General features: G+C 40.0%; 1 long non-coding RNA gene across 1 annotated transcript; it reads left to right on the forward strand.

Annotated features, from left to right (window-relative positions):
• Nucleotides 1–938: 938 nt before the first annotated feature.
• Nucleotides 939–9,421, forward strand: LOC109615958. The gene is made up of 3 exons (XR_002196956.3): nt 939–949; nt 6,747–6,751; nt 8,810–9,421. It is a non-coding gene; the product is annotated as an uncharacterized LOC109615958 (long non-coding RNA).
• The last annotated feature ends 962 nt before the right edge of the window (nt 9,422–10,383 follow it).

Consider the following 10,383-nt stretch of genomic DNA (forward strand, 5'->3'; position numbering starts at 1 on the left):
AAAGGGATGGACATGGTCAGAAACAATGCTCAGGTAGGCCGTGGCATTTAAACTATGCCCAGTTGGCACTAAGGGGACTAAAGTGTGCCAAGAAAACATCCCCCACACCATTACACCACCACCACCAGCCTGCACAGTGGTAACAAGGCATGATGGATCCATGTTCTCGTTCTGTTTACGCCAAATTCTGACTCTACCATCTGAATGTCTCAACAGAAATCGAGACTCATCAGACCAGGCAACATTCTTCCAGTCTTCAACTGTCCAATTTTGGTGAGCTTGTGCAAATTGTAGCCTCTTTTTCCTATTTGTAGTGGAGATGAGTGGTACCCGGTGGGGTCTTCTGCTGTTGTATTCCATCCACCTCAAGGTTGTGCATGTTCGGCCCATTCTCCTCGGACCTCTAGCATCAACAAGGCATTTTCGCCCACAGGACTGCCGCATACTGGATGTTTTTCCCTTTTCACACCATTCTTTGTAAACCCTAGAAATGGTTGTGCGTGAAAATCCCAGTAACTGAGCAGATTGTGAAATACTCAGACCGGCCCGTCTGGCACCAACAACCATGCCACGCTCAAAATTGCTTAAATCACCTTTCTTTCCCATTCTGACATTCAGTTTGGAGTTCAGGAGATTGTCTTGACCAGGACCACACCCCTAAATGCATTGAAGCAACTGCCATGTGATTGGTTGATTAGATAATTGCATTAATGAAAAATTGAACAGGTGTTCCTAATAATCCTTTAGGTGAGTGTACATAACTCCTTTCTAAAATGGCAGTAATTAAAAACAAAACATTTTCATTGTGCTGATTTATTGATTAATTGAACCATGTTTTGTGATTATAAATCCACCCTTATATTTTAATATATTTCCTTGAACCTTCATTGGAGATAGTCTCTGATTGTGTGGGTGTTTGGTTAAATGTGACCTGATTGGCTGATGGATGGTATAAATCAGCTTTTTCTAATCCCTTTAAGGCAGGATGCCAATAACTAAACAATCAATAGTTACCTGATGATCTTCCCTGATGTTGTCATTAACCTTCCAGAGGAATCCTTCAGGCACTGTAAACCATAGACTTACATTCTTCAGAAAAACATTTGATTGACTTGATTTGACATATTTCAGTTATTTAGGTGTAATTATTAAGGTGAATTAAGGTGAAAAGGGTGTTGAGGCTAATCCTACAAATGCATAAATACATAAGTCAGTAGCATAGCACCCTGCACTCAGGTGCTGGTTTACCTCGGTGCTGGTCGTTCTCAGCACGGTCGGTGCTGGTCGTTCTCTGGATCTGAGATTCAATCCTGCTTATGGTGGTGTGGGAGGGTCAGTAGGGAGTACCGAGGGGACGTAGCCAGCCATAGCCAGACTACAGGTGCTGGTCATAACATTTGAATATCATCAAAAAGTTGATTCATGTCAGTAATTCCATTCAAAAAGTGAAACTTGTATATTATATTCATTCATTACACACAGACTGATATATTTCAAATGTTTATTTATTTTAATTGGGATGATTATAACTAATGAAAATCCCAAATTCAGTATCTTCGAAAATTAGAATATTCCTTAAGACCAATGCAAAAAAAATATTTTTAGAAATGTTGGCCAACTGAAATGTATGAACATGAGAAGTATTAGCATGTACAGCACTCAGTACTTAGTTGGGGCACCTTTAGCCTGAATTACTGCAGCAATGCGGCGTGGCATGGAGTCGATCAGTCTGTGGCACTGCTCAGGTGTTATGAGAGCCCAGGTTGCTCTGATAGTGGCCTTCAGCTCTTCTGCATTGTTGGGTCTGGCGTATCGCATCTTCCTCTTCACAATACCCCATAGATTTTCTATAGGGTTAAGGGCGAGTTTGCTGGCCAATTAAGAACAGGGATACCATGGTCCTTAAACCAGGTACTGGTAGCTTTGGCACTGTGTGCAGGTGCCAAGTCCTGTTGGAAAATGAAATCTGCATCTCCATAAAGTTGGTCAGCAGCAGGAAGCATGAAGTGCTCTAAAACTTCCTGGTAGACGGCTGCGTTGACCTTGGACCTCAGAAAACACAGTGGACCAACACCAGCAGATGACATGGCACCCCAAACCATCACTGACTGTGGAAACTTTACACTGGACTTCAAGCAATATGGATTCTGTGCCTCTCCTCTCTTCCTCCAGACTCTGGGACCTTGATTTCCAAAGGAAATGCTAAATTGACTTTCATCAGAGAACATACCTCAGCAGCAGTCCAGTCCCTTTTGTCTTTAGCCCAGGCGAGACGCTTCGGATGCTGTGTCTTGTTCAAGAGTGGCTTGACACAAGGAATTCGACAGCTGAAACCCATGTCTTGCATACATCTGTGCGTGGTGGTTCTTGAAGCACTGACTCCAGCTGCAGTCCACTCTTTGTGAATCTCCCCCACATTTTTTAATGGGTTTTGTTTCACAATCCTCTCCAGGGTGCGGTTATTCCTATTACTTGTACACTTTTTTTCTACCACATCTTTTCCTTCTCTTCCCTCTCTATTAATGTGCTTGGACACAGAGCTCTGTGAACAGCCAGCCTCTTTAGCTATGACCTTTTGTGTCTTGCCCTCCTTGTGCAAGGTGTCAATGGTCGTCTTTTGGACAGCTGTCAAGTCAGCAGTCTTCCCCATGATTGTGTTGCCTACAGAACTAGACCCGAGAGACCATTTAAAGGCCTTTGCAGGTGTTTTGGGTTAATTAGCTGATTAGAGTGTGGCACCAGGTGTCTTCAATATTGAACCTTTTCACAATATTCATACATTTGGGGTTTTCATTTGTTGTCAGTTATAATAATCAAAATTAAAAGAAATAAACACTTGAAATATATCAGTCTGTGTGGAATGAATGTATACATTGTATAAGTTTAACATTTTGAATGGAATTACTGAAAAAATAAATCAACTTTTTGGTGATATTCTAATTATATGACCAGCACCTGTATGTGATGTGGAACATGGCATTCACAAATGAATCACTAGGGTGCATAGAATCCATATAAAGTGTCATAAAAGGGTAGCAATAACAATTGGGGTTAGCAGTTAGGGGTCTCAGTGTGAGGTAGGGCGTAGGGGAGGGTGATTTGGGGTTCTGTACTAACACCTAACAGCTCACAGCTGGGGTTTAGGGAGCTGGGACACAACCAAAGGAAATGAGACTCCCAACAGTTTAAAAAAAAGATTGTTTTTATTGATGTCATCGTGTGTATAATGCATTACAGAACACACAAAAACAAAACTTCTTTCAAATTTCAACATTTGTTTTTTTCCCCAAACATTGTTTCTCTTGCCTTTATGCTATATTGCACTATTTACATATTGAGAAGGTTGACTGAGATCCAGAGATGTTTATACTGAGCATTGGTCAGTGTTCCATAGACCGGGAGTAGGACTAAGAGTGTGTGGTGTGTGGTGTGTGGTGTGTGGTGTGTGTGTGTGTGTGTGTGTGTGTCTGTGTGTCTGTGTGTGTGCGTGCGCACGTGCACATGAGTACAGGGGGTGTGTTTGTGCATGCATTATCCAATTTCCAGACACACCTAGACAGAGAACCATTTTGGTAAACTAAACCAACAAAATCTCTGAAAACAATAACACACTGTAAATTTAACCCACTTTATTTACTTTAGTCTTTCAACCAGACTTACATGAATGGTCAAAACTGTACTAAATACAAACTCACAGCAAGGCTCGCCGAATTCCCGTGAATGTCCCACAATTTCATGAAATGCCGGTTGAAAGTCTCTGTATGTCTGGACTAATTCTGGATTCAAGAAATTTGGGGAACATGGAATTTATATCCCTACCAGTGAGGACTGGTGAAACAAGGGTTTAGTGAAACTCAGCTCCCAGTCTGTCCAAGTTGAGCATTAAATTCATGATTAATCCAGTGAGGAGTTTCTGCATTGGGGTCAATGAGAGTGTTATTTTCCTGTGCAAGGCTCATTTAACCTCACAGACTTTCCTAACGTTTAGGATGTTACCAGTGCGATGATGCAAATGTGATTCATGTGACATGCTAGCCAAAACAGAAAGAAAACCTCACATCAAAGTTGTCCCTAACAGGTGAAATCCATGACAGTCTATGCACATTATTCAGGCTAGCATCTTCTTATATCATTCAAATAACGCAACACATCCACCAACCCATATTCTGCTGCATATGCAAACAAATCCCATTTCATTATATCCTTCTCTGTCCTTACCAACCCCGCCCCCATCTCTCTCTGTCTCTGTCTCTGTCTCTGTCTAACTCTTAGTTAATTGATAAGGTCTAAATGACCACTCCCTCTAGGGGCTTAGGACTGTTGACATGTGTTTTTGTGTATGGGTTTTTCAGGGGGGTTCTATATGTATATTAGGAAGGTGTTCATTATGTTGCAGTGCTCCCAACTGCACTGTTGGTGATGTGCCTTTAAACAGTCCTTCCAAGATTCCGCTATTGCATAATTCACTGCAAAATCAACCAATCAGCCCCATATTTTCTGTAAGCTGGGAATACAGACCAATCATTGCCCTTTTAACACAATACAAGGGTCCAATCCAAACAGGGTTTGTGTATTGAGCCAATAAAACCACACATCAACCAACTTGTTTTCACACCTCTAGCGTGTTTAGTTGAGGACTGACAGATAATAACGAACAGGTAGAAAAATGAACAATGATCATTCTCATTTACCAACAGATATCAAAGCTAAAGACAGCGCCAAACTATGTTTGATTTTACCTGAAAGTGGTGCCAGGGTGATTGGCTCTCTGTTCAGCACAGCGTGAAAAAAGAATGTCCAAACATAGCAGTGCCTGGTGGCTGTTACCAAAGTGATAGGAGGGAAATATGTGGTAATTTGATTGAATGTAGACATGCTAAATAAAGGATTAACTGTGGATTCTCACCTGGCTCTGTTCGACAGCTCCAAAAAAGTGCTTAGACAACCAAACCGTATCATGACATAATCAAGAAAACACAATAGCAATCTGCAGTATCGAGACAAAAATTCTGGTGAAAATAGCACTACAGTTGAGCACACACCACAGTTTATTGCCTTATATAAAATGAACATCTTCAAAACGTTTTCATTTTCTAACATTGGAAATTGCATCACAACATGGGAGTAATGCCTCCACAAAATCACAGATTTTTGGCTGCAGATATAAAAATAAAACATTGTAAATCCTGGAGGGACTGTTCAAAGGTCAGGTGCAATGTGCATGTTAAGGTGAAGGCAACCTTGTTCCTGGAGAGCCAAAGCACAATTCTGATCTAACTAGGAACCAGACCAACTGAGCTGACTCATCAGCTTGACTGAATTGACTCATCAGATTGACTGAATTCAACAAATCTGAGGCTGATACTACGAAGCAAGTTCAACATGCCCAGGACTTATTTTCGTTAGCTGGCTTTGCGAAACCTAACATCCAACATAAGTGGTGTAACGATGGTGGTTATCAATTTGTCAAATTAACCCAGGTTTTCCAAATGTAGCGAAGAGCATGTTCACATAAAAGGGGCGGTGTTTGCCCCAAATGACCAATCGCAAGTCTACCAGTATGTTTCATTCAAGAGCAAACAATAATTTTAGTGTAATATGAAGTATTTCTACAGCTGTGTTCATAAGTTTGAATTCCTTGGCAGGAATTGCGAAATCTTGGCATTGATTTTGAAAATATGACTGATCATAAAAAACCTGTCTTTTATTTAAAGATCGTGATCATATGAAGCCATTTATTATCACAATTGTTTGGCTCCTTTTTTAATCATAATGATAACAGAACTCACCCAAATGGCCCTGATCAAAATTTTACATACCCTTGAATGTTTGGCCTTGTTACAGACACACAAGGTGACACACACAGTTGAAAATGGCAAATAAAGGTGAATTTCCAACAGCTGTGGCTTTTTAAATTGCAATTAGTGTCTGTGTATAAATAATAAATGAGTTTGTTAGCTCTCACGTGGATGCACTGATCAGACTAGATACTGAGCCATGGGAAGCAGAAAAGAACTTTCAAAAGACCTGCGTAACAAGGTAATGGACATTTCTAAAGATGGAAGATATCCAAAGCCTTGCAAATGCCAGTCAGTACTGTTCAATCACTTATTAAGAAGTGGACAATTATGGGATCTCTTGATACCAAGACAAGGTCAGGTAGACCAAAGAAAGATTTCAGCCAAAACTGCCAGAAGAATTATTCGGGATACAAAGAAAAACCCACAATTACCTCAGGAAAAATACAGGCTGCTCTGGAAAAAGACAGTGTGGTTGTTTTAAGGAGCACAATACGACGATACTTGAAAAATTAGCTGCATGGTCGGATTGCCAGAAAGAAGCCTTTACTGCGCCAATGCCACAAAAAAGCCGGTTACAATATGTCCGACAACCTTGACCAGCCTTACAGCTTCTGGCACAATGTATTTTGGACAAGACCAAAATAGAGCTTTATGGTCACAACCACAAGCGCTATGTTTGGAAAGGGGTCAACAAGGCCTATAGTGAACAGAATACCATCCCCACTGTGAAGCATGGTGGTGGCTCACTGATGTTTTGGGGGTGTGTGAGCTCTAAAGGCACGGGGAATCTTGTGAAAATTTATGACAAGACGAATGCAGCATGTTATCAGAAAATACTGGCAGACAATATGCATTCTTCTGCATGAAATCTGCGTATGGGATGCTCTTGGACTTTCCAGCACGATAATGCACAAGGCCAAGTTGACCCTCCAGTGGTTACAGCAGGAAAAGTTGAAGGTTCTGGAGTGGCCATCACAGTCTCCTGACCTATCATTGAACCACTCTGGAGAGATCTCAAACGTGCGGTTCATGCAAGACGACCAAAGACTTTGCATGACATGGAGGCATTTTGCCAAGAACCAATGGGCAGCTATACCACCTGCAAGAATTCGGGGCCTCAGAGAACTACCGTAAAACTTCAAATAATAGCCCGGGCGTTTATTTTCCCAAATCTGTCGTTACACCGGGCGTTTAAAAGAGACAGGCGGCTATAAGAGACCGGTTTTTAATTTAGTGTTGTTGATGTTCATTTAGTGTACCGTAATCATATCCACAGAATATAGGCTGATAGACAAAACATGACAGAAGAAGTTTACCACATTATATTATATTTTATTTATAATTTGAATGTGTTTAACAAATAATTTAAAGTAAGAAATGTCTTAGATTATTGGCAGCATAAAAAAAAGAAACGATGTGCCAGCAATGGGCAGAACGATTTAAATTACTGCTAAACGAAAGTGTTTAATAAATCCTTTAATTTAAGAAATGTCTTAGATTATTGGCAGCATAAAAAAAAGAAACGATGTGCCAGCAATGGGCAGAACAATATAAATGACCGCTAAAATCCATCGTACCGGTATATGAACTTGTTGCCCAAAACACATCAACAAGAAAGAACGAATTCTACACTGTAAAACAACTGCAATCATGTGATAGAAAAATATTTTATTCATCACTTTCATCATCCCCGCGATCCTCAATGACAAGTTCATTGGCAAATTCCTCCTCCACGTCGTTCTCCACTTCTCCCTCTCCAGCCTCCGTTAACTCTGCAGTTGTGCGTCTTCTGACTGAAAAGTCATTGCGCTTCAGGAATTTGTCCAGCCAGCCAGCGCTCGCAGTAAATCTATCCTCATCCCTGCCGTCACTCACTGTTGCATACACTTCTTTTGCCTTGGCCCTGATCATTTTACGTGAGACTCTGAGATGCTTTGCCCGCATGCTGTGGATCCACTCACACACGCTCACCTCCAGCTCTTCACTGACCTTCTTCCTCCCTCCACCTCGCAGTCTGGCCCTTTTGTTATCTTCCTCGGACAGACGTTGCAGTTCTGCTTTAAGTTTACGCCATTCTCGCACTCTCTTAGGATCAATCGAGAAATGTCTTGCCGCTGCTTCTCCCGAATTTTGTTCGGCAAATTTGACAACTGTCAGCTTAAACGTCAAATCATACTTTTTTTTTTTGGTCTCCATGGTGGTATTGAGAGAATTACGGTAAGAAAAACTGAAGACTAAAAGAAAGTTTGTTAACCTGTTTGTTATGTTGCCATAGTGATGAGTCGTTTCTGAACGGTCGCGTCTGTCACGTGAAATCAAATCAAAACATAGAATAAACGATCTGACGGGTTTAAAAAAATCAAATACAACCCGACACGAAAAACAAACAAACAAAAAAAAAAAAAAAAAAAAACAGGCGTCTATTTGAGACCGGCGTTTATTTTCCCAAATCTGTCGTTACACCGGGCGTTTAAAAGAGACAGGCGGCTATTTGGGACTCTGCTATTATTTGAAGTTTTACGGTATTACAAAAGACTGCACGGTGTCATTGATGCTAAAGGGGGCAACACACGGTATTAAGAACTAAGGGTATGCAGACCTTTGAACAGGGGTCAGTAAATTATGTATTGCCATGTTTTGTTTCATGATTGTGCGATTCTGTTATGACCAACAGTTGAATGTGAATCCCATAAGAAATAAAAGACGTGTTTTGCCTGCTCACTCATGTTTTCTTTACAAATGGTACATATTACCAATTCTCCAAGGGTATGCAAACTTTTGAGCCCAACTGTGTCCCCTCGAAGATTTCAGTTTGTTTTTCAATTGAATTGTTCACATTATAGGTCACATTAAAAGTGGAAAAAGATCTGACATGATTTATCTTTGTCTCATTCTTTTACATCACAAGAACCTGGCATTTTAACAGGGGTGTGTAGACATTTTATATCCACAGTATATATATATATATATATATAAAAAAGCAACACAGTTGCTGCTGCCACAAGCAGGATGGAAAGCTGCCAAAAAAACTGCAGACCGTGTAAATGCTTAAGTTACAAGGTTTATCAATATCACTGCCCCATCATTAAGGCACAGCTAGATCTGATTATAATTACAACTGTGCGCTCCATTAAATTCATGTGTTGCTTAGATTAATTCTTATGGCGTGTAAGACAATTTTAGCCGTATTCTTTCAGTTGCTACCCTGACAGTGTTAAGCGTCTTGGGAGCAAATAAAAAAGAAATACAGCCTAACAAGTGAAAAAGTAAAACATCAATGTGCATTTGAAAGGACTCCATGGTGGGGAGAAAGGTAATCCATCAGTGACACATGTGCAGTGTGAATATTTATATATGTACTAAAAAGGAATTACCTTTAATCAGGGATGTCACTAGAAAATCATGGACTAATCATGGGCTAAGCTTCGTTTTGGGGGGTCTGGGCATACTCCCCAAAACATATTTTCATCATGTATTTTTAGTGTAACAAAAATACAAAATAAGGTTGTTTTTGGTCAAGGTTAGCTAAAAGTATGTGTTTCTCATAGTTTGTGTTAGAAACTGATCTCATAGGATTTAAATTCTATCCAATAAAAAAAAATGTAAGTCCACTCTGTCTTCATCCATCCAACACCAACAAAAGTCACAAAAACGTCTGTACCATGTAGCCAAAATACTTTTGTCAACTATAGTTTATAGTAAATTAACATATACATACAAATATTATCTAGAATGTCTTTAATGGGAAAATTATATTTTCAGTAGTAGGTAACTGAAATACTGCCTGTATTTCTACCCCCTATTATCAGCCACCGTCCCCAATTTTTGGCCACCTTCATATTTTGTTGAATTATTTTATAATATATTTTTTATCTGTATTACAAATGACAGATCTTTGTCTTCCCCTGAAGTGTCTACTATAAAGTTGTAGCTAGCTTTCTTGCCTTCCGGTAAAGAAAAAAAAAGTCTGATCGCTTTGATATTACATGACGTCCGGACAGTCATGCAAGTCGAAATTCACAAAATTCCATTCATGACATTTTTACGACCTCAATACATTTCTATAAAAAATGGTGGTGGGCTAGCCAACATGTTATATTGATTAGCAAAACGTACCCCTTTCTTTCCAGTGCATTTACATTTTGAACTTGAGAGGATTTACTTCTCCGACCACTAGATACGTCAGCTACTATTTACAGACGACAGCTTGCTTCAAATGTGCTAAAGACCCCCTAAAATAGGACTAGCAAAGTTCCTGCCTTTATTTGTCCAGCATACTACTTTTACTGAAAACCATTGGTGTCCATGTAGGCAATGTTCCAGTATGACCACACAAAGACTATCCTTATTTTTCCTTTACCTGAACGGTGATTCTGTGGAATGACTTGCGATTAACAAAATCGCCTTCAGTCTCATCCAGCGACGCTGTTATCGGAATATGGGTGCAATCTATGGCACAGATAACTCTGGGGACCCATATGAAAGGAGTATGCTGCATTAGATGTATAACAGTAAACGTCATGGTCTACATTATTTATAGATTAAGTAGTGAACTTACGTATTGTCTACCTGCTATTTCATA

Source organism: Esox lucius, chromosome 7 (genome assembly GCF_011004845.1).
Source record: "Esox lucius isolate fEsoLuc1 chromosome 7, fEsoLuc1.pri, whole genome shotgun sequence".
NCBI classification, from domain to species: Eukaryota; Metazoa; Chordata; class Actinopteri; order Esociformes; family Esocidae; genus Esox; species Esox lucius.